Here is a 24,947-nt window from a genome sequence, read left to right as displayed (position 1 = left end):
CATTTTCTTTTTTGTCCATTCATCTGTTGACAGGCACCTAGGTTGGCTCCATAACTTAGCTATTGTGAATTTGAGCACATCTTTTAAATTACTTTAAATGACCCCTTACCTTGATCTTTCCTTTATATTACTAAGACTGTATTTCATAGAAAGTAGGAATTATGAAGAATACAAAAAGCCTCATATCATTTTATCATAATTGCTTTTCAGAATCAAATGACTCAAAAATAGGCATATTAATTTACAACATAATTTGAGGGCCATGACATTGCGTAGGCCCCATTTTGTACATGGGGGACCTGAAACTCCAGCAGGTTCATTCCTGCTTTCTGCTGCCTCTGAAAATACCTGCACCAATATAATCACAGAGGCAAATCAGAGAGCAGCAATAAAATGACAGACTTATCACTTGTCAAATTAATGCTATATTCAGTAGCCTAGGTGCTTTCTATATTTTATAAAATAATGTTTCTCCCTTTTTATAACATGACTTAGCAATTACATAGCACAAACTATAATAAAATATCAAATTTTAATTGTATTTCTCTTAAATGGTATACTTTTTTTGTGTGTTTGATGCACCTATAACAAAGAAAATACTGCAGAGCGACAGGAAGCTTAAAAGAACCCGAGGGGGCCAGGTGTGGTGGTGTACACCTGTAATCCTACCAACTTGGGAAGTTGAGACAAAGAGGATCAAAAGTTTAAAGCCAGCCTCAGCAATTTAGCAAGACCCTAAGCAACTTGGTAAGACCCTGTTTCAAAATAAAAACTAAAAAGGTTTGGGGAAGTGGCTCAGTGATTGAGTAAACCTGGGTTACTTCTATTAGAAGGTCATTATATATCATGTACTCATTATTTATTTATTTATTCATTTATTTATTATTTTCTTCCTGGTCTTGGAGTAAAGTAAGCACCTGCAACCCCCAGTAATGCTCTTTATGGGGTACTTGTACATTCTGGGTAGTTTTTGCCAAAGCACCATGGAGTTGGGTCTGTGACCTCCTTTATATACTTTATATGTAACATATTCTTTAGTTAATATAAAAATAAAATAGAGCTGAAAAAACCTGTTTTCTTCATAATCTCTCCCACATCCAAATATCCATTTTGAAATAATATCCCTACATTCTTCCTACCCCCTCAAATCACCCACTCCCACTTGTTTTATTTTTCCCAGGTACCAGATTGAACCTGCACATACTATATATTTTCTCAATGCATCATAGTGACTAAAAAAACCAGGCTATATAACTTTTTCAGGTTTTCCTTGTGATAAAAATGCAATGTGCTAACAACCCTTAAAATTTCTCATTTCCTTCACCAAATATAATGGTTTTGTGATTTTATACAGGAGTCTGCAATGGAAAGAAAGAAAAACCACTCTGAATGGATTCTAAAATAATATTCAATGGTAAATAAAAACCCATATGTTTCTTTTCTTTGTATTATTAAGGTTTCTTCCCCTCCATTTGAATACTTGGAAAAAGAGGCTGAGAGTAAGAATTTTTTTTTTTCCCTCTGAACACCAACCTGAACCAAAGAATTGTTTTCAAGAAACAAATGTGATAAAGGGAATTATGGAGTCAAATACTGTAGAGTGCTGGGGCATGAGCCACCACTGCAAGCTGGGGTGCCTGGATTTCCCTGTGTGCTTCCATTTCCTTTTCCAAACTATATACACCTAATTATCTATTTTATTACTAGTCAGAAAATGTCATTAAGCATGTGTTTGGCAAAGGTGAGTACATGCCCATCCCAGTGTACTTTTGCTCTAAACAAGATTCTTATTAGAGTCTCAATGCTCTGGGCCAAGGAGGAGATTGCTGAAATGAAGTGCAGGCAGTGGCCAATGGTCTTAAGAAGTACTTAAGAATTGCATTAGTCAGGATTTTTTCCCCCCTGTTACTGATGTCAAAGCCCAACTCAAATTAGCATGAGCAAATAAAAGTGGTTTATTGGTCCTTATACCCTAAATGCAGGAAGCAGAGATAGAGAAAAGGCCCATGGTGATAGACTTTGTCCATCACCTTCCGGTTTTTGCCTTTATGGGGGTAGGAGGGTTGATTTCTATTGATTGATTGATTGATGCCAATGGGTGAATTTTCTCTAGGTGTAGTGAGACGTCCAGACTCACATTCCTCCAGTTTTGTAATTTGAGACGAAGGTAGTTCTTTCCCAGTTCTAGTTATTAAATTCCTTGGTGCTGTTTCCTGTGTCATTTACTTACACCTCTTTAACTTCCTGGATTCCAACTGAAAGAGAATAAACAGTAACAACTGTTAGGACAACTGAGACAAGGGCATAAAGTCAACCACTCCAAAATGATGGGCTGAATATAAACAGGTTTGTTCCTTCCTCAAATTTAAGTCTTACAACCACTTGTTCTACAGAATAAGCTCAGTCCACCTATTTACCCAGTTTCACAGAGGACAAAGGCAATCTTTTGGCTGGAAGACGTAAGAGAAAGAGGAAGACAGTTTGGTCAGACTTGTCTTTTGAAAGTAGATCTTATGACCCTAATTTTGGCATGAAGAAGGAGAAAAAGAGACCTTTGTTTTGCCTAGATTTCTATAAGACAGGAGACATGAACAGAAAAAGGACTCCATTACTTGTTTTTTAGGAGTAGTGATCCCACCACATGGTTCAATGAGTATCAGGCTCTGACAAATTAAAGTAACCATTCCTGTGCTTGGTATGGTCATGTGTATCTGTAATCTCAGTTATTTGGGAGACTCAGGCAGGAAGATGGCAAGTTTGAGGCCAGTCTGGGCAACTTAACAGGACCCTGTCTCAAAATCAAAAAATAAAATAAAATAAATAAAAAGAGCTGGGGACATAGCTCAGTGGTACATCACCTCTGGGTTCAATTCCCAGGATGAATAATAATAATAATAGTAATAATAAATTAAATAAAAAGGGCTGGGGAAATAGCTCAGTGGTACAGTACCTCTGGGTTCAATTTCCAGGACAACTACTACTACTATTACTACAAATAATAAATTATCCATTTTCCTGTGTTATGGAGGCATGTAACTGTGTTTCTTCTAACACTGTCTTCTCATGGTGGAGTAAAGTTTCCTTCTGCTTTATAATTCTGAGAAGAGGTAGAAATATTCCTTCTTTCTCTTCAACGGGGAAGAGCCCAGATTCAGGTCAGATCACATACTTATTCCTCTGTCTCTCACTGTGACAAAGGGAACCAGGTACTGTACTGCACCCTATCTGGATTAGATGCACACACTAAGTGACTGATTGGGTGCCACAGGAATTTTGCCAAAAATAGAATGGAGGGAGGTTATAGTTCAAACAGGACCTCCACTAATCATTTGGAGCCTTCTAACCTCAGTGATGTGGATACAGGGTAGGGTAGATTTGCCGATTCAGGTATTTTGACAAAGAAGTCAAGACATCATAAATATCAGATACCAGAGAGAGTGACAGGCAGACCATACACAAAATCACCAATGGAAACCTTCAAGAACTAGTTCCACAATTTTTAATCCGCTCAGTGCTTTAACAATATAAGAGTAGAAAAAGTAGCAAGGAGAGGATTTGTGAGGCAATTTCTTTAGGAAGAGCTTGTGCCTTGTTAAGAATCTTCACTGCCCATTACCTCCCATCTCCCAGCCAAAGTGGGATAGATAATATGTGGCTCCAGAAGTTGTGGGGATATTTGTATCAACAGCTGCCTGGTGAGCTGTCCTTCTATAAGGACAGGATTATAGCTTGGGGAATTAGTAGTAGTCCTGTAAGATGGCTGGTCATGGGTATATGAAATCCATGTTACAGATACAGCAGTCCCCACTTATCTGCGAAGGTCCCCAGGATGCCTGCAATTGTGGAATAGTATGAAAATCTATTTATACTATGCTTTAAAAAAAATACATACATAGCTCTGATATAGTTTAATTTAGAAAGTTAGTCACAGTAATGGTTAACAGAAATAATAAAATAGAACAATTATAACCATATACTATAATAAATGTTATGTGAGTGTGGTCTTTCAAAATATGAACTTTCCACTTAATATTTTCAGAACCACAGTTGACTACGAGTAACTGAAACTGAGAAAATAGAGCCATGGAGAGTGGGGAGTACTGCATCACATCTATGGCAGGGACTTTGGCCTGGTGTTTCTTGCAAAGGGTGAAAGGCCACAAAAGTGAGAGTTTGTGTGGGAAGGGGATTGAGAAACCAGGAGTGTAGCTAGGATCAGATGCCTAGCTGAAGATGCCATGGATATCGAAGGTAGACATGTGGTTGGCCTGTGCCACTTCTTGTAGGAGGATGATGAACTCAGTGTGGCCAAAGGAAGGTGATCATAGGGGTCTTTTATGAGTAGACATGTGAGAGCCGCACATGCTTCCTGAGTTCTCTTTCTCTGCCACTGATCTTAGAAGCACACATTGTTGTGTGGAACCTTTCTTTGAGCCTTTCTTTGAATGACTACAATAAGCAGAGCCTGCTTAATCACCCTTGAGACAAAATGTTGAGTGAACAGAAGATATACTTTACTGTTTTGGGCCCTTTATTTTTAGGGGATACTTGTTATTGCAGTATAATCAACACTAACTGTACAAGAAACCTAGAATGGATGCCTCCAGAGAACCCTGGGAAGCACCTCTGAGATCCAGACTTAAATGTCTGCCAGATGCAGAGTTGGGTCAGGTAGCAGCCAAGTAAGAATTTTCCTCTCCTGTCTCTTACCACCCCATCTCTGTCTCCATTCTAGAAAGAGGGAGAGGATGGACGTCTAGCGGAAATGTTCCATTGTTTAGTCAAGTCAAAATAAAAACAAGCCATATAAATTTGTAAAAATACTGGTATAATTTCAAAGAGCTTATGAATTTATTGCTTTAATTGAATCAAAGAATTGTAAGTTAGGAGTGAACCTTAGCCAACATCTATTTTAGTTCCATTTTACTCTTTTATCCAAGTTTGTGAGCTGAGGTCACAAGAGGCTTTATAACATTTTTTGTTATCTTTCATCTGATACTCTAAAACACTTTCTGGCATTGGTAAGAAATTTCATTTATCTTCATGTTCTAAATAATTAATCTGGTTCAAAATATTTTGGAGATTTTAGACAACAATCTCAGTTTTGGATTAAGAAACAGTGAGATGAATTGACTCCAATGTAGGATTATGGATGGAATTGGCAGGGGAAACCCAGGTTTTCTGATTCTTAATTCTGGAATTCTTTCCATTCTGCTTAGGTGCAATTAATCCTTCCTGTCACATTAGGCCCCCAAATTGAGGACTAAACTGCATACCCTGCAGTTTAGGCTTACATCACATATCTCATGGCCAGTGGAATTTGACAGGAAAAATAAATGACAGGCTTTGTCTAGGTTGGCAAAAAGAATAAGAGGCCTCAGCTGTTGGGAAAGGACTTTGGGTCTCACTGGAGAGAGATTTGGAGAGCAGTCATTTAACCTGAAGAGCATTGGGCTTCTTACAGTTTCTGGGTTTATATGCTTTGAATCTGTATCTAACATCTGAAGGGAAGGAGCTAAGAGAAGCCAACATCAGCAACCACAATAATAACCAGATCACAGTTTCTTGATGAAGGCAGGAGGACAGTTGTGTGGAGTCTCAATTCAGCATGTAAAATGTGCTTCTTTCTGCTCTTTTAGGTACAGAGAGTGCTGGAGAATGAAAATTTGCTTGACCATAGTGAAAGTAGGTTATTCATATGCTGATAGCCATCAGTAGCATATTCTACAAGATACTAGATACCAAGAATGGATCAACAGACATCAGACACAATACATCACAGATGGAACCCATAGCAACTAAGAAGTAAGGCGGTCATATGGAGAAATTGGGAATGAAAGCTTATAATCTTGTTATATACCACCTCACCTCATTAATTCCACTTTGCCACAAAGGAAGAAATTTGGAAAGTTTGCGTCCTAATGATTTAGTTAATAGAAGAGACCCACAGAACCACAATTTCTCCTCAATATTTGCACAGTGTGAGTGAGTGTACAGGAAGCCTCCAGGGATGTTGATATGGATGGTGTGCTGGTATGGATAATGGTGACAAAATGTTTCTTTTCATACATTAGAAGAAATTCCACTTAACCTAAAAATTATTTTTTTAAAAAATCTAACCATTTTCTCCTGTTTTGTAGCATATTGACAGACTGAGACAAACACTCAGGAAATGAAAATGTTCTAGGCAGTCTCCACCAACCCTCGCACCAGCCTCCACCAGCCTTACTCCTTGCTGATCTTCCTCTCAGCTACTTTTTGGTTCCCAGCCCAACCATCAGCTCCTTCATGGGGCCTGTGGAGATGGATGATATATTACTGTGAGCAAAAGACTAGAGTGAGTGAGAAATGAGAGACCATGGAACAAAAACTAAGGAGGTCTGGTGATTATAAGAATGAACTGGTTAGTGATATAGCACAATGGGTCAGCCTCAGGAAAGCAAATGCTATAATGTCACATGGATATTATTTGTTTAGGATGGTTCCAAATTATTGAATATTTGTTGTTTTTCATAAATGAGAGAAGGGATCAAAATGTTCCCTGGTGGTTACATGTATGATTCCTTACTATTGTGTTCCAATTCTGGCTCTCTTTAATCAATCCATCCATCTTCCAAAACAACTTTAAGGTCATAAATAGGCATAATTTGGGTAATTAACATTAAGAATAAATGCTATTTCATTAAGAACATTATTAATTGTAACTCTATTCCTTTATGCACCACTGTATACTATAGTGATGAATTAGTTATCGGTTGTTTTTAAATAAAATGTAATCATATTTGTATATCATATAGATACATTTTCAAATATGCATATTTGCATTTTATTTAGAAACTTGTAATCTAACTCTAGATATTTGTGAACATTTTTCAAAATCTTTTTGTGTGCAAAGCTATGCTGCTGAAACAAACATATTCTCAAGGGCTCTATAACCTGTTAAAGCTCTACAGGACCATCAAAAACCAAACGTGCTGCAGTCCGCCTGGAGGCATCATAAGATTGTTGTTTAAATTAAACTTGTTGCTTTGTAACTGGGGGGGAAATAACACAAATCTAAATCAGATGGGTCATTGCGCATTTTAATGAAAAGTTTTTTTAATATGAAAATAAATCTAGCAAAATATCCTGAATAGTGTATGATGAACAATACACATCGATCCTCAAAGGATCTTGTGTTCTATGCTATGCTCATTGGTCAAAGAACAAGAATCTAATGCACTACAGACTTTATGGCTTATACCATGAGATATAGTTTGAACTCATATTTTAGCTGAATCCAAGCAATGACATAATACTTTAAAACTGCATGTTTCTTAGGTGCAAAGAATTTGTCCTCACCTGGATTCAAATGCTTCCAGATTTGACCCAATCCAGTTTCTAAAGACCAACTTGTAAGGTTCAAAGATGTCTAGGATGCCTGCCACAATACCTGAAATTTCAATCCTGAAACTCATTGCTTTAGAATAGGCTCATGGTTCATTTTAAAATGTATATATGTTATCTGGAAAGGGAAACACATTAACAAATAAGATTCATTATCAGCCTGTGAGTATATAATGGGCAGTACCCTTTCATTTCCCCCATTTAAGTCACTGCTTCTTTTGCTCTTTTGCTCATTGGAGTGATGATTTCTACCCAGAGGGCAGGTGATGTACAAACAAAGGGGAGAGGCAGCATCTTGTACCCTGTTCCTTTCTAGATTGATGAGGCCATATGAATAAAGCATGGCAAGTCGGGAGAAATGATGAAATCTGACTTTTGACAAGAGGAAGGAGAGGGCATACTGGCAAATTTTAGACCATGGGTATCTGCTTAAGCAGAGCAAAGCAAATTAGATACGGTACAGTGAGACACCAAATAGCTATGTGGACAGCCTGAAAATACCAAGTGCCTTAAAATGGAGCCCTCAGTGGGTCGGGGCCAGGAGAATGAGATGCTGAAAGACAGACTGAACTTACTTCACAGTTTTGAGCTTTCTTTTAATAGGTCCTGAAGATATAGCTGAACCAGTGGAAGAAGGAGGTCGGAGATCTAAAATATTTATGGGTGAGATAAGACTTGCAGGGTTTAAAGCAGGAGGTAGAGTTAAGTGAGGGGGAGATTGGAGGGAGCCTCAGAGCAAGGAGGAGGTCTGACAGCATTTTTGAAGAAGCAGTGAAGTCAATGGTGCAGGTGTGGATTCAACTTAGACACCCTGTTCTGGCGGGTAAATGCATATTTTCTTTTTACATGGCCGGGTTAAATTACTCCCCCTAGGTCATTCAATTAATCATTTGGAAAGCAAGGAATAGAATCCAGCTCTCCAGGCTCTCATTTCACATCTGGAGCAGACAAACTTTCTGAAACACCCTCTTCATTAAAAAAAAAAAAATGTAAATCAATGATGTTTTGTATCCTTTTCCACAGAATTTGCAAAAATCCTTTTACTTTTTGTGATTTAAAATGAAGATAGTGTTAGTACCTAGAAATACTATAAATCACTTTCTGGTTTATTTTTCATTCAAAAAATTTAAAATATTGGTCAAAATTACTTAAGAGTTTATGCCCCCCAGATTTCAAGCTATTATTCTGGATAACTGGAAAAAAATGAGTTACAGATCTGAGAAAGCAATGTGTGCAGAGCTTAACTGCTGCATGACTGATTGTGTGATATATTGCTCTTTTCACTAATAACCACAGAGCAGGTAGAGGCATGGCAGACTAATTTGGTTTATATGTCCAGCTGTAAGGCTAGACACTGCATCATTCTTTTCAGAAACCAGTGACTTTAGGCATGTGGAACTCGTAGTCATGACAACAATAAACCAGCCTTGAGTCTGAGTTTCAGCTCAGAAACTGCCTTGTCTCCATTACTTCCTGCTCATGACCTGACTTTTCTTACTCTCTGGGGCTGGGGGCTAGGGATTTATGAAAGATCTATTGAACAGAGCTCCAGTATATGTTTAATGCTTAAAATGTCTGGGTTGAAAGTTTTGCTTGCACAGATGGCTAAAGGCTGGAAGGAGGATAGATCAATCATTATTATTGCTAATGACACAGTTATAAGGGCATACACAAAGGTGAGCTGATTTGGAAAATGGGAAAAGGCAATGTGAAAAGAGTGACTTGGAAGCATTTCTTTGAATAACATAAAAGTAGCGATGGGAAATATTAAAAAAAAACACAAGGGAATTATCCCTTAATTCTGAAAGAATCTATACAAAGGATGCCATGAAGAATAATCAGACAAGAATTAGTATGCAAAGTTGAGTGTGTGTGTGTGTATGTGTGTGTCTGTGTATGGTTTTAAGTTCTAAGAAACAACAGATGCTCATGCAAAATCTACAAGTGGTCATTTCTGTGTTCTATGCATTTAAAGAATTAAAGTGACTTCTTTCGGAGACAGCATAGCTTTATAACAGAAGCATGAAACACTGGCTCTGTTGGCCTCCATTAAATAGCAGTAATATTTGCAAGATGAGTAACCATATAAAATCTCTTGATATTTAGATGAAAGGAGAAATTATATGATTTACATAAAATTACATGACTTAACTATTGTTGAGTCACCAGATGAGATAATGGAGAGAAAAGCTTAGCTCAGTTCCTAGGATAGCACGCTCAATAATCACAGATAGGTATCAGTGTTAAACCTATTGGTGTACTTGCTAGTAGGATCTGGCATAAATTGAAATCTGTCCTTCATGTGATTTTAATGGTTGGACTCCTTCTTGTTACAGAGACATAATCAAAAAGTCTAGAAGGCTTTCTTTTTTTCCTTTCTGGAGAGCTGTTTTCTGGCTTTACTATTTTTCCTGTATTATCTGGATTGTAAGGAATGTAGAGATTTAAAGGCTGAAGACAAAAAGGGCAGATATGAACTGCCAATATTAAAGGGTGGTGTGTCTATGTACCATTTTACTACCTTAGTGTTTTTCCCACTATAGGAAGTGAGAAATTCCAGCACTGATTTTATTCCTATTCCTAGCAAATTGGCCTAGTTCTATATGAAAAAAAAAGTTTATTGGGGCTGAGGATGTAGTTCAAGTGGTAGTGCATTCGCCTGGCATGCTTGAGGCACTAGGTTCGATCCTCAGCACCACATAAAAATAAAATAAAGATATTGTGTCCACCTAAAAAAAAAAAACCTTAAAAATAATTTTTTAAAAGATCTATCTATCTATCTATCTAATTATTATTATTGTTTGTTTTTTGTTTTGGTACTAGGGATTGGACTTAGGGACACTGTACACTGTAGCAACTGAGCTACATCCACATCCACAGCCCTTTTTATTTTTCATTTTGATACAGGGTCTCACTAAGTTACTCAGGTTTGCTTCAAACTTGTGATCCTCCTGCCTCTGTCTCCTGATCACAGGTGTGTGCACTGTGCCCAGTTTATGACTACTTTTTTTTTTTTTTTGGTACTAGGAATTAAACCCAGGGGACACTTAACCACTGAGCTGTATTCCCAACCCTTTTTATTTTTTTTAATTTTAAGACAAGTTCTCGCTAAATTGCTCAGAGCCTTGCTTAATTGCTGGGGCTGGCTTTGAAGTCTGGATCCTCCTGCCTCTGAACTTTGGATCCTCCTGCCTCATTCTCTGGATCTGCTGGGATTACAGGCCTGTGTTGCCACGCCCTCCTATGACTCCCTGTGTTAAGGCTCCTATTTTCCAGTATGTTACCTCCACAAGTGAACAAGCAGGGAAGGAAGACATGTATCAAACTCTAGATGGGATTCAAATGCTTCCTTTCTTTTCTATGTACTGAGAAATTGAATGATTTACTTTCCCAGATATAAACTTCATGATTTCATGGCTATGTGATTTAACTTCTTAGTAATTGAGATGCTACCCTGAGGCCAATTTCCCTCCATGAGAAAACATGGTATGGATCAACAGGAGGAACCATGATAGAGCACATTCTGTTATCATGTTACCAATTGAGAAATCATGAACCATATATTGATATGTATAGTTTCTTACACTGTTCAGTATTATCACTATTGTTACAATGGCAGTTACAATGTACAGCAATGTAAGTTTCTTTTCTGAGCTACCTAATTAGATCACATTTTCTCTTAGTGTATCAGAAAAATAAGTTTTGGATGCTCCTTATTAACATGAAAGAGTTAATGTACCTTGAGCAAAAGAGGAATATAGTAATATTCAACAGTAATATTAACTTTATGCTTATTTAAATTTGATAAGGATAATACAATAACTAATAAGAGAGAAGTGTAATCACTAACACAATAGACATTTGAACATATAAAATAAATATGCATTATATAACCACTGGATTGCAGAAAAGATATAATTATGACTAACTTCTCTGGATATCAGAAGTATTATATTAAAAATATAACTATAATGCCTATAAAGGACAATTACAATTGTATTACTATAAAAATATTATCTTCTCACACAAAATGGTCTTCCGTTGAAAGTTGTTCACCATATTTTAATTAAATTCAGATAAAAATATGGCCAAAGTCTGGAAGATTTTCTGTTCTTTCATGAGATCTCATAATTTCACAATATTGGTTCTAATGTCTCCAGGCTTTGAAGGGGATTTTTAAAAGCCCAGGCCATTTCCCCCTAAGTTAGAATGTTTAGTCTATGCAAAAGATAAATCTTTTGAAGATTCAGAGTCTTTAGACATACCCAGGGGAAACAATTGTCTTTCTAGGAGTTCCTTCCTGGAATATTTCTGTCTCTTCAATACTGGTGTATTTTTGTTTTTGCTCACAAATGTTGCTGATAAAGGAATTTCAAATAAAGGAACTGAAACAATGGGAAAATAAGTCTGTTTCTTAATGTGTAACAGAAGGCTGATTCATCAATGGGGCTTAATGTTTATGATGTGCTTAATAGCAGAGAGACTCCAGTTTCTCCTGGTTGATACAGGAGTACTCCTAACAAAAAGTCAGATTCTTCCTCTTCAAATTCTCTGTGGATCTCACAAGCACCAGCGTAGAAGTGGTATCCAAGAGAACAAATACAAAGTCAGAGTAAACTTCTACTTCAGAGCTTAAGTACACATTTTAGTTTGTTTTTCTTTTGTTTCTTTTTTTTTTTAATTTTAGAGTTTTACTAAATAAATACAAGATAATTAATGTGTAATTGCTTAACAACCAAGTTCTTCATTTTAGTAGCCAATTTTTCTAATTTGGGCTAGATCTAAAAATATCTATTTCTATAGGTAAATACTTTTTATCAAAGATCCATTATTTATGTATTATTATTATTATTAATATCTGAAAAACTTCCAATGCTTTTCCACTTATTTTTTATTTCTTACCTGTCCAGTGCTATCACTGGTAAAAATGAAATAGGATGGGTATTATATTTTTGCCTTTTCTTCTCCCTGTCCTTATCTTTTACATATTCTGATTATTCTTGAACCAGTAAGCTTAAAGATAGATGCAAAAGTGATGAGAATTTGATTCAGCTTTGGCTTTTATTATCGGATACCCACAAGGAAATAAAGCTTTGATCTACTTCCTTGGAAAGTTAATCCCAGTGATTATGTGGAGATGTGTGTAGTGGTAGCTACAGGGATATACATCTTTAATCTCTTGGTGTTGAATACTTAATCCAGTTCAGATTCTTGGCAAGGAGATTTAAAGAAAGAACAAAATAATTACACTCTTCACGGGCTTTGTTTTTTTGGAATGAATATTCGGTAGCTCAGCTTGCTCTTTTATAGTTTAAGGAGATGCTTAGGAAAATAGGTTTGGATTTACTTAGAATGTTGTGAAATTGATGATTTTTGTGGTCCTTGATAGGTAAATTTAAAGTGTGTTTATCAAAAATAAGGCAATTTGGATGGCATTATTATTATTCAACTTGTTTGGGCAGAATGATGGCTAAATAAAAAATATATGACTTTTCAATTAAATAATGTAATAATTATTCTCAAACTGAAATTTCTCATTGAAAAAGTTCATCTTTTTTTTTCTATGAATAAAAACTTCATATGCTGGTACAGACCACAAAATGCCCACTAAAGTTAAATATAACCCATATTTTTTTCTAAAAGCCAACACATTTATTTTTAAAAATACCAGTTTATCTTATTGAAAAAATATAAATTAGTTTATATTTTATATTTATATTATATTTTATATTTTATATTTATATTAGGTAGCACATTTGTTTAAAAAAATGTATACTATCTTTCAATTTACATGATATATTATAGCTTACAACTACATGTCACAAAAGGAAAATAGAAAATATTCAAAATCTTATCAACCTTATATAAACATCTAACATTCATATTGTTTTAATATAGTTAATACAAGGTATTATTTTTTTTCACTCAACATTATTTATGGAGTTCTTCTTCATGTTTCCTTTTGTTCATAAGTATAATCTAATGCCTATATAATATACCAGCGAATGTATTGCCCTATTTTACTCAATTACTTTATTATGAATAAAGAATAAGTTGAAACTTATTTGTGTTGAAAATATGAATTGCTAGCAAAATGAGCAACATCATTTTATTACTTGTGCTGAAAGAAGTGGGAAATAAAGCTGTTAGAAATTAATCCTAATATCAGAACAAGGATACATAAAATTTTCTATGGGTCCCCTTCATTTTTCCTTTAATAATTCATAGTTTTAAATAAGTTAGTATGTAAAATAATATCTTTATAATTCTTTTTTTGTACTTAGAACTAATTTTTGGTAACTGATTCACAGTAGCTTGAGAGTTATTCAAATTCAGTCCTCTGTATTAGTTCATCACAAGCAGAGATGGCCTTTCCCCTTCCTCCCTTAAGTATTATAGCTCTTCTTTCTTCTATGACTAAGGCTGCTGAATTTTGTGATCTTTTTATTATCTTGTAAAAGTGCATGTTCAATAATATTGGGAATTTTGTCTTAATAATGCACAGAATGGCAATTGAACAATGGTTGTATAAAAATTTCTGTATTGGTTAGATAAAGTTTCTGTGTCATTTGGGAGAAGACATATTTGATTTCATACCTTATCAAAACTTTCTTTTGGAGGTAATCTGGGGATATTGGGGATTGAGCCCAAGGATACTTAGGCATTGAACCACATCCCCAGTTCTTTTGATTTTTTTTTTTTTTTTTTTTAAGATAGGATCTTGCTCAGTTGCTTACAGTTCCACTAAATTGCTGAGGCTGGCTTTGAACTTGTGATCCTACTGCCTCAGCCACCTGAGCACCTGGGATTACAGATGTGTGCCACCAAGTTTGGCTAACATTTAATTTTTTTTAAGGAATTCCTAAAACACTTCCTGGGAAAATGCAGCATGGTTTAAACATAGCCAAGCAAAGTTTTCATAGAATTTCAAAAGATTTTCCAGTGTGGGCACATATAAATTAGGAATAAACTTGAGGCTGTGTTTTTACCCAACCCTCCCAAGCAAGAATGCAACCAGGTATTTAAGTTGCACTAGTTTTGTTTTGTTTTTAAACTTAATTGATAATGTTCTGGCATTAAGTAGACAAAGAATAAATTCTATTGGTAATCCACTATAAATATTTTTATCTTACATATCTTTGCTTCCTGTGCTTTGGTACTTTGCTCAATGGCAGTTTATAGAGTTGAGTAGCCTTTAAGTTAACTTTAAGATTAGTATGCCTGACTGAGGCAAATCATTGTGTCTTGATTCCTGCTCTGGCTGTGAGTAGACCTGTGAAAAGTGTGTGGTGGTTGCATCTGGAGAGAAGGGGCCACTTGTAGAGTATGCTGTCTTTCTGTGTCACCAGGAGAGAGATGGCACCAGGTGAAGAGAGAGCCACCTCATTTCTATAATATGAGTGTTTCCTCAACTCAGAAGGAAAAGAATCACTGCATTAATGAGATGGTTGTCAAACTTTGTCACTGAAATCACAATTTATAGTGGTTATTTGGGTATTTTTCTCTTTGTAGTCTGAATACTACAAATTCCTTAGTGTGTCCAGATTTCTAGATCAACTCCACAAAAATTTAGATCAGTGTCACTCGAATGAGGTCCAAGGGACTATGTCCCATAACTATATGTTATTGATTCATTATAGAATAAGGAGTTGGGGCCAGAATGTCAATCAACCATGTTGCTAAACAATGGGCACTGGATAGCTCACTTGCTGTTTTTACAGAGCAAGATATTCTTGGCTATTTCCTGAAGTTCTGGTAACAAACAGTTCAAAGAGAGGCTACTTAGAACAGCAATTATTTTGATCTTTTAGATTTTGCGGTAATGTCAGATACATGGAAACATGTAATTACTTAATGTGAAAAAACAAATATTTGCTGATAAAATTGGGCAACAGCTGAGGTGGTGTGTTGTCAGGGAACATAAGTCTTGATTTAGACTTTAGCACTAACCAGCCATATGACCTTAAGAAAATCATTTAATCTCTTGAGTTTCCTCATCTGCAAAATACACCGGAATTATTCCGGATTAGATATTTTGATGAACTGTACCACACTTAAAGGAAGTGAGTACATTGAAGCATCACATTCTTACAACTAGACTCATGTGGTTAGCATATTAAAACTGACTATTAAGTGAGAGAACAAGTGCTAAAATGCTGATTTTAAAATATAATTGGGACACTCCTATAGTTCTCATCCTTTGAGTATCATCCCCATTTTTAAACACATGCTTTGGTATAAAAAAGCTTTTGTGCCATAGTGTGTTTTCATTGCTTATAATAGTGTTCTTGGATTCAGAACCTTATTTATTCTCATGTCACCTTTGTTAGGATTCATGACAAGTTCTTTTCTTTCTTTCTTTTATTTATTTATTTGTATGAAGCCAGAAGAACAAGCAACCTTTAATCTGTACGAAAATACAGTAAAAAATGGCTGCTTCTGCATGACTATGGATGGTAAAACCTTACTAATTTACTCATGACAAAAACAACACAAATAAGTTCTTCAGGTGTTTCAGTGATAATCTTCCATAAAGTGACCAACAGCAAATGTCAAGTATGAAAAAATTAAAGAAAGGTATTTTCCTCAAAAAAGAAATGACATTTCTAGTGAATTGTTTTGGGAAAAGCTTGAAACATTATAAAATATTAACGTGTGTTTGTCCCTTCTTAATATGCAGACATTATTATTCAATATGCTAGTAACTAATGTCATTCCAATTCGAGAGGAGGAGAGTATTGTAGGATGGATGTGTGTGTGTGTGTGTGTGTGTGTGTGTGTGTGTTGGCATTATTGTCTTCCCCCTCCAGCTTTCAGTTATGTGTTATCATCCTCTGGGTTTAGTGCATTGGAACTCTTTGTAGCATCCCAGATGAGCCTCTACAATGCAGCTGTATCTGGTACATTTCCAACTTCTCTTTTTCCCTAATTCTCTGCAAATCACATCCTATAAATCCAATTGGAACACAATCCCAGATCTTTCTTCTTGCACCACACCTTATCCTTTTGTTCTTATCTTTCCATCGAGAGCTGTTTGCTGAAATTGCCCAATTACTCTTTTACTATTGAAACTTGAGGTTAATAAGCTGTTCTAGGTTTTGTTCATTGCTGTGTTTCAATAGGGTTGGTGTTCACGAAAATATTTGTTAAAGTGAATTATGAAATACAATCTACTGGGAGGCGGGCCAGGGCTTCTTCCTTTATGTTTCGTAACACTTCAGTTGGATGGGATTGCTATCTTCCTGAAACTCATATAGCACTTATTTGAACTTGTCGTGTGACATTTATCACTTCATATCATAGTAAAATGCTATCAGACAGATGGAAGTTCAAACCCTGACATCTACCTCATCATATAATAATGAAAAAGTTGTTTAGTTTCTCAAGGATTCAGTTTTTTTTTCCTTGTCATGTGAGAAAGATCAGCTGTTATGCAGATGACATGGCATAATATAGGTTCAAAATGCTTTTAAACATTTAATAATACTAACAAAAACTTGTATAATTCTTACACGCCAGGCACTGTTTTAAATTCCTCACATGCATCATTTGTTCTTCACAATGACATAATGAAATAGGCACTATACTCCCTGTTCTATACACAAGGAAACTAAGGCACAGCAGGGCTAACTACATTTCGAGGACATAGACTTGGCAAGATGTTAAGAGTCAGGGTTAAAACCAAGGTATCTGACTTAGGCATTTAACCCCTTTGCTATACAATCTATCAATATGTATATATTGTTCTCTCTTTCTTATTGGTAAGAAGAATGTAATGTAGTAGAAAGGGTTTTTATGGTTTGGATAAGAAGTGTCCCCCAAAAGCTGGTGTGCTAATGCAGGAATGTTCAGAGGGAAAATGACTGGTTTGTGACAGCTGTAACCTAATCAGTCCATCCTTGTCTGAATGGGGTGAATGGTAACTGTAGGCAGGTGGGGCATGACTGGAGGTGTTGGGTCACAGGGGTCATGCCCTGGAAGTGTTCATCTTTTCTGCAGTTCCTTCCCAACTCTCTCTCTGCTTCATGGCTGCCATGAATGGAGCAACTTTTCTTTGCCATGACCTTCCACCATGATGTGCTTCCTCATCTTGGGCTCAGAGCAATGGACTTGGCCAACCATGGGCTGAACCTCTAGAACAGTGAGCCGAAATAAATGCCTATGAAAAAGCTGACTAACACAAGGGTCATAGAACTGGAATTGTATTCCTAGATCATCAGTAGCTGATTATTCTTGGGTGAATCCTTCAGTCTCTTATCTAAGAAACAAAGGAGTTAGGTGGCAAACAAACTTTTTTTTTTTTTTTGTCTTTCTAATACAATTTTCTTTAGTGAATTGCCCTCTCCCAAACTATTTCAGAAAGGTTTTTGGTTACATGGTCACTTGTTCCCCACTGCAGGGCTTCCAGAATTTTCCATATCTCTAAACACAGTGATTGGTCCAGGACTGAGTATAAACAATACATGATTATAGCATTTCATATGTGTAAGTGGACCCAGGAAAAAGTAATCCCATTTTTTATCTTCAAATAGATAATATGAAATAATTATGAAGGCATAAGGTTGCCAGGGACCATCTCTGCCACCAGATGGGGAGAATCTTCCTGAAACTGCATTCAACACAAAGCAAGCAGGGAGGTTGAATTGGAGCTTGTGGGGAGAAAGAAGAAAGAAGTGGAAAGAGAGAAGAGAGAAGAGGGAAGAGAGAATATGTCAGGAGTTACTTTTACAATGATTATTTTGGTACCTGGAGTCAACTATATCTGAAGTCAGTCTATGTTTAAGAAGTTTGTGATCCTATAAGATATTCCTCATCTTAAAGTAGTATGGACTATCTTTGTTTCATTTCTAAAGCAAAAATTCTCATCCATATAGAAGACTAAAATAGATAATATCCCTTCTAGTTATAATGTTCTGTAACCATAAGTTTCATTATATTTTTAGTCCTAAAGGAATATACACTTTTTGACAAAGCAGATGCTAAATAAATATTTTTTTAAAATAAATGAAATTGTTCAGCTAGCAATCCAGGATAAAAATAGGTATACCTTGGAGTAAAATATTTATTTCAAATGACTTTTATAGGTTCCTGGTGATTGATTACTTTGTTAGTAATCTAAAATATTCAAAGCCTGTGTTTCCTTGGCTTAAAGATTGTTCCTGAGCCACTTGACTTCTTCTAGACTTTGTTTTAAAAGCCAGCTGTTACTGGAGAACTGATACAAATTAAAGAGCGGCTTGTTGGGCACAAGGACAAATCTGCTCCTGAAAACAGTAAGCTAAACAAAGATGGAATCAGTAGGATGTAAAAAGCATTTCTAACCATAACCCGTATACCCTAATATAGGGTCATTCAATTTAAAGAGACTACAGGAAAGAAAGAAGTGAATGACTCTAATTCAAGATTATATCCATTCTGTGTTGATCCACCTATATAATTTCCCACACCCACACTACAATTGATATATTTACAAAGGTGAAGAGATATTCAGAATCAATGCGTGAATGACACAAAGATATTTAAAAACCGCTTGCAATTTGATTAGTATGCATACATGATTCTTATTGCTTCTTATATCCAAATGTATTCATACATTCAGAACCACATGAAATGGTCCCTCTGCAATCATCCACAGATTGAATCCTCCTTAAAGAATTTAAGCTCTCTTAAATCCCTTCCATGTGCCAGAAGTCTGTTAAATGCCTTATGCATTATCTCATAATACTCTCAACAGATATGAGACAAATAATATCATCACTCCCATTTTATAGATAGAGAAATCGAGATTTAGAGTTTAAATGATCTACTCAAAGTATTGCAAGTCTTTCTGGCTTTTAATGTTCCTCTTTAATCACTATGGTATACTGCTCTTCCCAGATCTAATTAGTGTTAATGATAAAAATTTAAATATTGCCACCCAACCAAAGAGGGAATAAGGAGCTCAACAGAGATAGTGTAAGATTGTGGGAATAAGAGAGGGGAAAAGAATGAAGTCAAATACCTGTAGGAAGCTATATTTTCAAAAAATAAGACAAAGACGTATATTTTCTTCCCCAAAGTGATAAATCCTTTCCATTCACTGCTCTCAGTTCATTTCATGTAAATTCTATGTATAACATGAACTCATAGTTTCGTAGTTCAGACCTGCTTGGCTGCTAGCATCCTCCTTAGGGCTCTGCCAGCCAAAAAGTAAGTGATACTGCCAGGAATAGCAAGGCAGTGCATGCTGCAGCCTGCCAGAGGTAGCTGCTGCAATCTAGCAGTAGATTTAGTATTTCCTGTAGAGGCTTTCTGAAAACAAAAGTTCCCAGCTTGTTTGGATGTGACTCGCTTATGTTTCCATGATGTCTTGAACCATGGCTTTTTAGGGGTCATTTCATTGCATAAACATTGTTCTGCCTCTATAGGGACTTCACCACACTCACACAGACAAGCTTATGGAACAATGACATTTGGTTTTTAAGCAGAAAATAGATTGCTTATTATTAGCTTCCAGAATGGACTTTTCCAAGTTATGTAAAAGACAAAAGCAATGTTTGGTGAGATGCTCATCCATTTATTGAGGTGTAGACATAAGGGAATGCTCCCCGATGAGATAAAACTTTAAAAGCCTTAGAAATGTGGGAGGTCTCTGTGAAAGTGAGCAAGGAACTCTATTTAGCCCAACACACATGGTATTATTAGCTGCTTGCATCTGTCTGTGGCTCAAGTAAAATAGTGATCTTAGAGCTAGTGATTGGTTTCCAAAGAGTTCCATAAGTTTGGGTGGAATAGGTTCAGTGTGATTTCACATATGGCTCCTTTTCATGATGTCAGTTGAAGAGTTGACTCAACATTATTGAACCTTGGATTTTTGGCTCAATCATTTCTTTAAAAATGCAGAAAAGCTGAGCCCAGTGGCACATGCCTATAATCCCAACAGCTCAGGAGGCTAAAGCAGAAGGATTGCAAGTTTAGAATCAGCCTCAACAACTTAGTGAGGCCCCAATTAACTTAATGAGACCCTGTCTCTAAATTGAAAAAAATATTTTAAAAAGTTCTGGGGATGTGACTCAGTGGTTAAAATGCCTCTGATTTCAACCCCTAGTTAAAAAAATCAGGAAATACAATATTTCCTTATATTACCTTCATCTATCTGTTATTTAAGCTTCTATGATGAATTGGGTTATGTGACAAAATACTTGGGTCTTTTCACCTAGCAAGTGTATTGGTATATTGAGATGTTACACATAATTTTTTTATGAATAACATTTTCTGAAAAGCTTTCTACATATTAAATATGGAGTATTTAATATATTTAACATTTAACATTCACTATATTTTATCTCTTTGCTATGTTTCTGACTGTCTCCCTTTACCAGGATGTAAACACACACAGGCCAGATAAAACATTTTATCTGTTTTAGTCACTGCTAAATCCTGAACACCTACAATCATGCCTGGCTCAGTTAGGTTTTCAATAAATAGGTTTCACTTGAAGGAACAGGGATTACACTAAGGGTTTTATAGGCATATCCTTTTGAATCATTATATTAACCCGTATAAGCATGTTATGTTTCCATTCCCATTTTCCTGATAAGAAAATGAGACTTTGAGAATTTAAATAAATTTCTCAAGGCTATATAGCAGACAAATCACAAAGCAAGGATTCAGTTACAAGACTCTGTCTCCAACCTCCATGTTCTTAATCTCTGGTTTATGCTCTCCTCCTGAACAATTCTACATGACTAAAATATCTGACCTTCTTCTGGATACAGGAAGTCACAATGGGGAGGATAGGGCCAGCATGGTTCCCAGAATTCTAGTTATGTCCATTGTTAGACAACTTCACACTTTGAGGGAGTTTCTATGATGCATCACTTTTTCCTACCTCTTCCAACTGTTAGAGACTGGGAAAAAAGTCACTTTGGGGGGATTTCTCCTCATACCTGACAGTGAAGCACCTGTGTAGAAGAACAAATCAGGTATTCTGGGATGAAGCATTGGGAAATCATTTATAGCTCTGACTCTCAATTTCTTTTGTCTGCCTGGGTGTGCTTTGTATTCTTGAAAATGCACAGGTTTGAACAAGGTGTATTTGTGGTCTGGCTTTAAAGGGAAAGAAGAGAAAAGAAAAAGACTAAAGATAAACCAAGGTAAACAAAGATTGAATGCCTACAACACTGAGGAAGAATGAAGTTATAAAAAGCACATACAAATTGAGAGTCCCTTATCTGAATGCCTGGGACCAGAAGTATTTTGGACTTTGGATTTTTTTTTGAGGTATTGGAGTATTGTATATATATATATAATGAGCTAGCTTAGGGATGGAACTCAAGTCTAAACATGAAATTCATTCGTGTTTCATATACAGCATAAACATAGCCTGAAGGCAATTTTATACAATATTTTTAGTGTGCTTGCATTTTGACTATGATCTGTTACATGAGATCAGGTATGGAGTTCTCCATTTGTGGTATCACCTCAGCATTCAAACAGTTTCAGATTTTGGGTCATTTTGGATTTTTGATTTTTGGATTAAGGATGCTCAATCTGTGTGTTTCCACAAAATGTTATTGCTCTAGAAAAGCAGAAATGTTTCCTATAACGCTGGCAGAAGGGGCAGTTAAGTTTTCCTAGGGCCTAGGGATCTGGGGCTTTCCACTGGCCCCTTTCAGTTACTGCTGTGAACTACCAATTAGTCTTGCTCTGGCCATTCTTCTCCCTCTGTTATTCTTCACCACCTCTTGACCTTTTGTTCATGGTTTTATATCTCTTCTAGGGAACTGAGAGATGATTCAGATACACAAGTAGACTTTTTTTTTTATGGGTTAAGATTAAATACATGACACACAGCCACTGACTGTCATGATTTTCCTATTCTGAAAAGAATTTACCTAGGATTCTGTGTTGAAAAATATTGAATAAGATTTACCAATGAAGAACCAGTGCCCAGCACTTTGGAAGCTAAGACTTAGCTTTAATATTATCTGTAAACTTTTAGTTTATTAAACCTAAACTAAATAGTTAAATTTTGGCTGAAATGGGATGTGTGGTTATATGAGGCATATGGAAAATGAAAGAGTCGACATAAGAAGGTCCTTTATTTTCCTTTGTATTAGATTCTCAAAGACCCAGAACACTTTTCACAATAGAATGGTACAACACTTTGACTGTCATCGCTGTGCTGCCCATTACCCGGGGGACTTTTAAAAACTACTTATGCATGAGCCCATCCCAGACAAATCAAACCAGAATCTCTTGGAGTGAGGTTTAGGCATTGATATTTTGTAAAAATCTCCCTAGATGATTCAAATACAAAGCTAGGGTAGACAGCTAAAGTAGAATAAAGACAGCAGACTTCAGAGCCTGACAGACCTGTGTTTGAATTCTGGATACACTACTTTTATGCTAACTGACATTGGGTAAATCTTGAAGCTTTTGGAACTCATGTTCTTACCTTGAAAAATGGAGGCAGTGTGCCTTCCCCAGAGGATCATTTTAAATAGAAAATGAGAACGTATGTGGTATAGCCAGCATGATGCCTTGTATATAATTGCCTTCTAATAAATTAGGGTTATTATCACTATCATCATCATTATTAGGCTAGGAAAAGATCATCATTTCTATATGTAAACACTGCATAGCAATAAAGAGGGGCAGACACTCACTAGAGACCACTCCACCATCTGCTCTTTGTCAGATGGAAAATTGTACTAGTATATTTCTACTGTTTATCCACTTTGAAGTTTTTTTCTTTTTTCTTATTTTATTTTACTTATTTATTAATTTTGGTACTGGGGATTGAACCCACAGGCACTCAACCAACCATTGAGTCACATCCCTGATACTGCCAGTTATCAGTGAGGAGTTCTGCTTCCTCACCCACATGTTGAAGTTTGAACATTAGAGAAACACACCAAGACAAGCATATAAAGCAGGGTTTATTTAAAAAGGGGTAACACAGACTTCTCCCGCGAGGGAGAAGGGGACATAGCTGGTACCTAGTATTTCCAGAAGCGAGGTGTTCTGCCCTTTTTATATGTCCTAGGCTTCCTTTGTTATCCTGCCTTTCCCCCCTTATCTTTCTCCTTCCTGCATATGTGACTAGGCCCAGGAATGCTCGGTGGGAGGGCCAAAAGGTGGGAACCTGGTGGGCTGAAGGGGGAAGGGCAGGATGGTGCAGCCCAGGACACAGTAACTACCATATAGTTCCCCGTAGGAACGGACAACTCCCGAGACAGGTTACTTTAGCAACACGTTGGAGCAGGGGCAGGTTCTTGATAAGGGTGGAGGAAGAGCTCTGAAGGCATTAACATTTCAATCCCTCAGGGGACAATCCAGAACTTTCTGGGACTCACTCAAAATTGGCCTGACTCCATCTGACCTGACTCCATTTACCTATCTTTACTGACCTGATCGCCTGTCTAATTCTGGCTTCATCCCCATCCCTTTTTATTCTGAGATAAGGTCTTGCTAAGTTGCTGAGACTGGCTTTGAACTTCTGATCCTCCTGCCTTAGCCTCCTGAGACACTGAGATTAGAGGAGTGTGCTACCACACCTGGCTTCTAGCCTATATTTGAACCAATTTTGCAATGACTGAAACGATCATAGTAGGTTTCTACTCATGAATGAAGAGTTCTCAAAGTTAAGACTCTTCTTTAAACATTTAGAGTTAGTTTATTCATTTTAACCCTGATTCTCTTGTTTTAGCTGTGTTTTTCCAATGTGCTAAAAAATATACAGCCTTTTTATTATTCTATTTTTTTTTTATCTTCCATTGTCAAGAACAAAAAATCATTTTTCCTCAGTATTTTCTTCCAAAATCGATAAGAAACCATACCATGTTTTTGGTCTTTTAATCATAACTCACTCTTAAATCCACTTCTACAGATTCTACCCTCTTTTATGCAAGCCAGTCATTTCATTAGCTACAGAGTTGCCAATTAGATTTAAAACTATCAACAAAACTAGTAAACTCAAAGTACTGTTCACTGTGGATGAGATGCACTTGAATTTCATCTTGCACAGAATAAATGCTCGTATAACTGTTTAATTAGAGGCACTGTTTTTGCTATTAAACAGAAACAAAGTGACTTTACCAACAATGATTTATTTCCTTAAAAATTCTTCAGATGTGTCAACAGAAACAGTAAGTACATGTTTTACATATTTAGAAGGCAGTTACACTATGACATTCATAAACACACCAGTGTTCTCATAGGCTCTATTTTTTGGAATCACATAATTTGTGCCCAGTAAAATCAATGATTCAGCTATGTGCACCTCTTAACCTTAGGGTCTACTTCTGATATCGCTCCCCAAGGTTATACTTTGCTAAGTTACTGGCTTGGTTCTAATCCATATTACCCTTTGTTTCTTTATCTTTCATCCCTGCACCTGCCAATATATCTCATACAATTCATCCAGACAACTGTCTTGATTCTTTCCTTCCCCTGTTCACAAACCTTTAATAAATCCTGACATTTCTTATAAAGCACAAGTCATTTGGGACAAATGGAAAGGGGGGTTCTATTTGCTTAAATTTGGTGGCACATGAGTTTGAGTCTGGGTATTGGCT

This window comes from Urocitellus parryii, chromosome 5 (assembly GCF_045843805.1).
Source record: "Urocitellus parryii isolate mUroPar1 chromosome 5, mUroPar1.hap1, whole genome shotgun sequence".
Taxonomy (NCBI): domain Eukaryota; kingdom Metazoa; phylum Chordata; class Mammalia; order Rodentia; family Sciuridae; genus Urocitellus; species Urocitellus parryii.
This window is presented reverse-complemented; position numbering follows the sequence as displayed.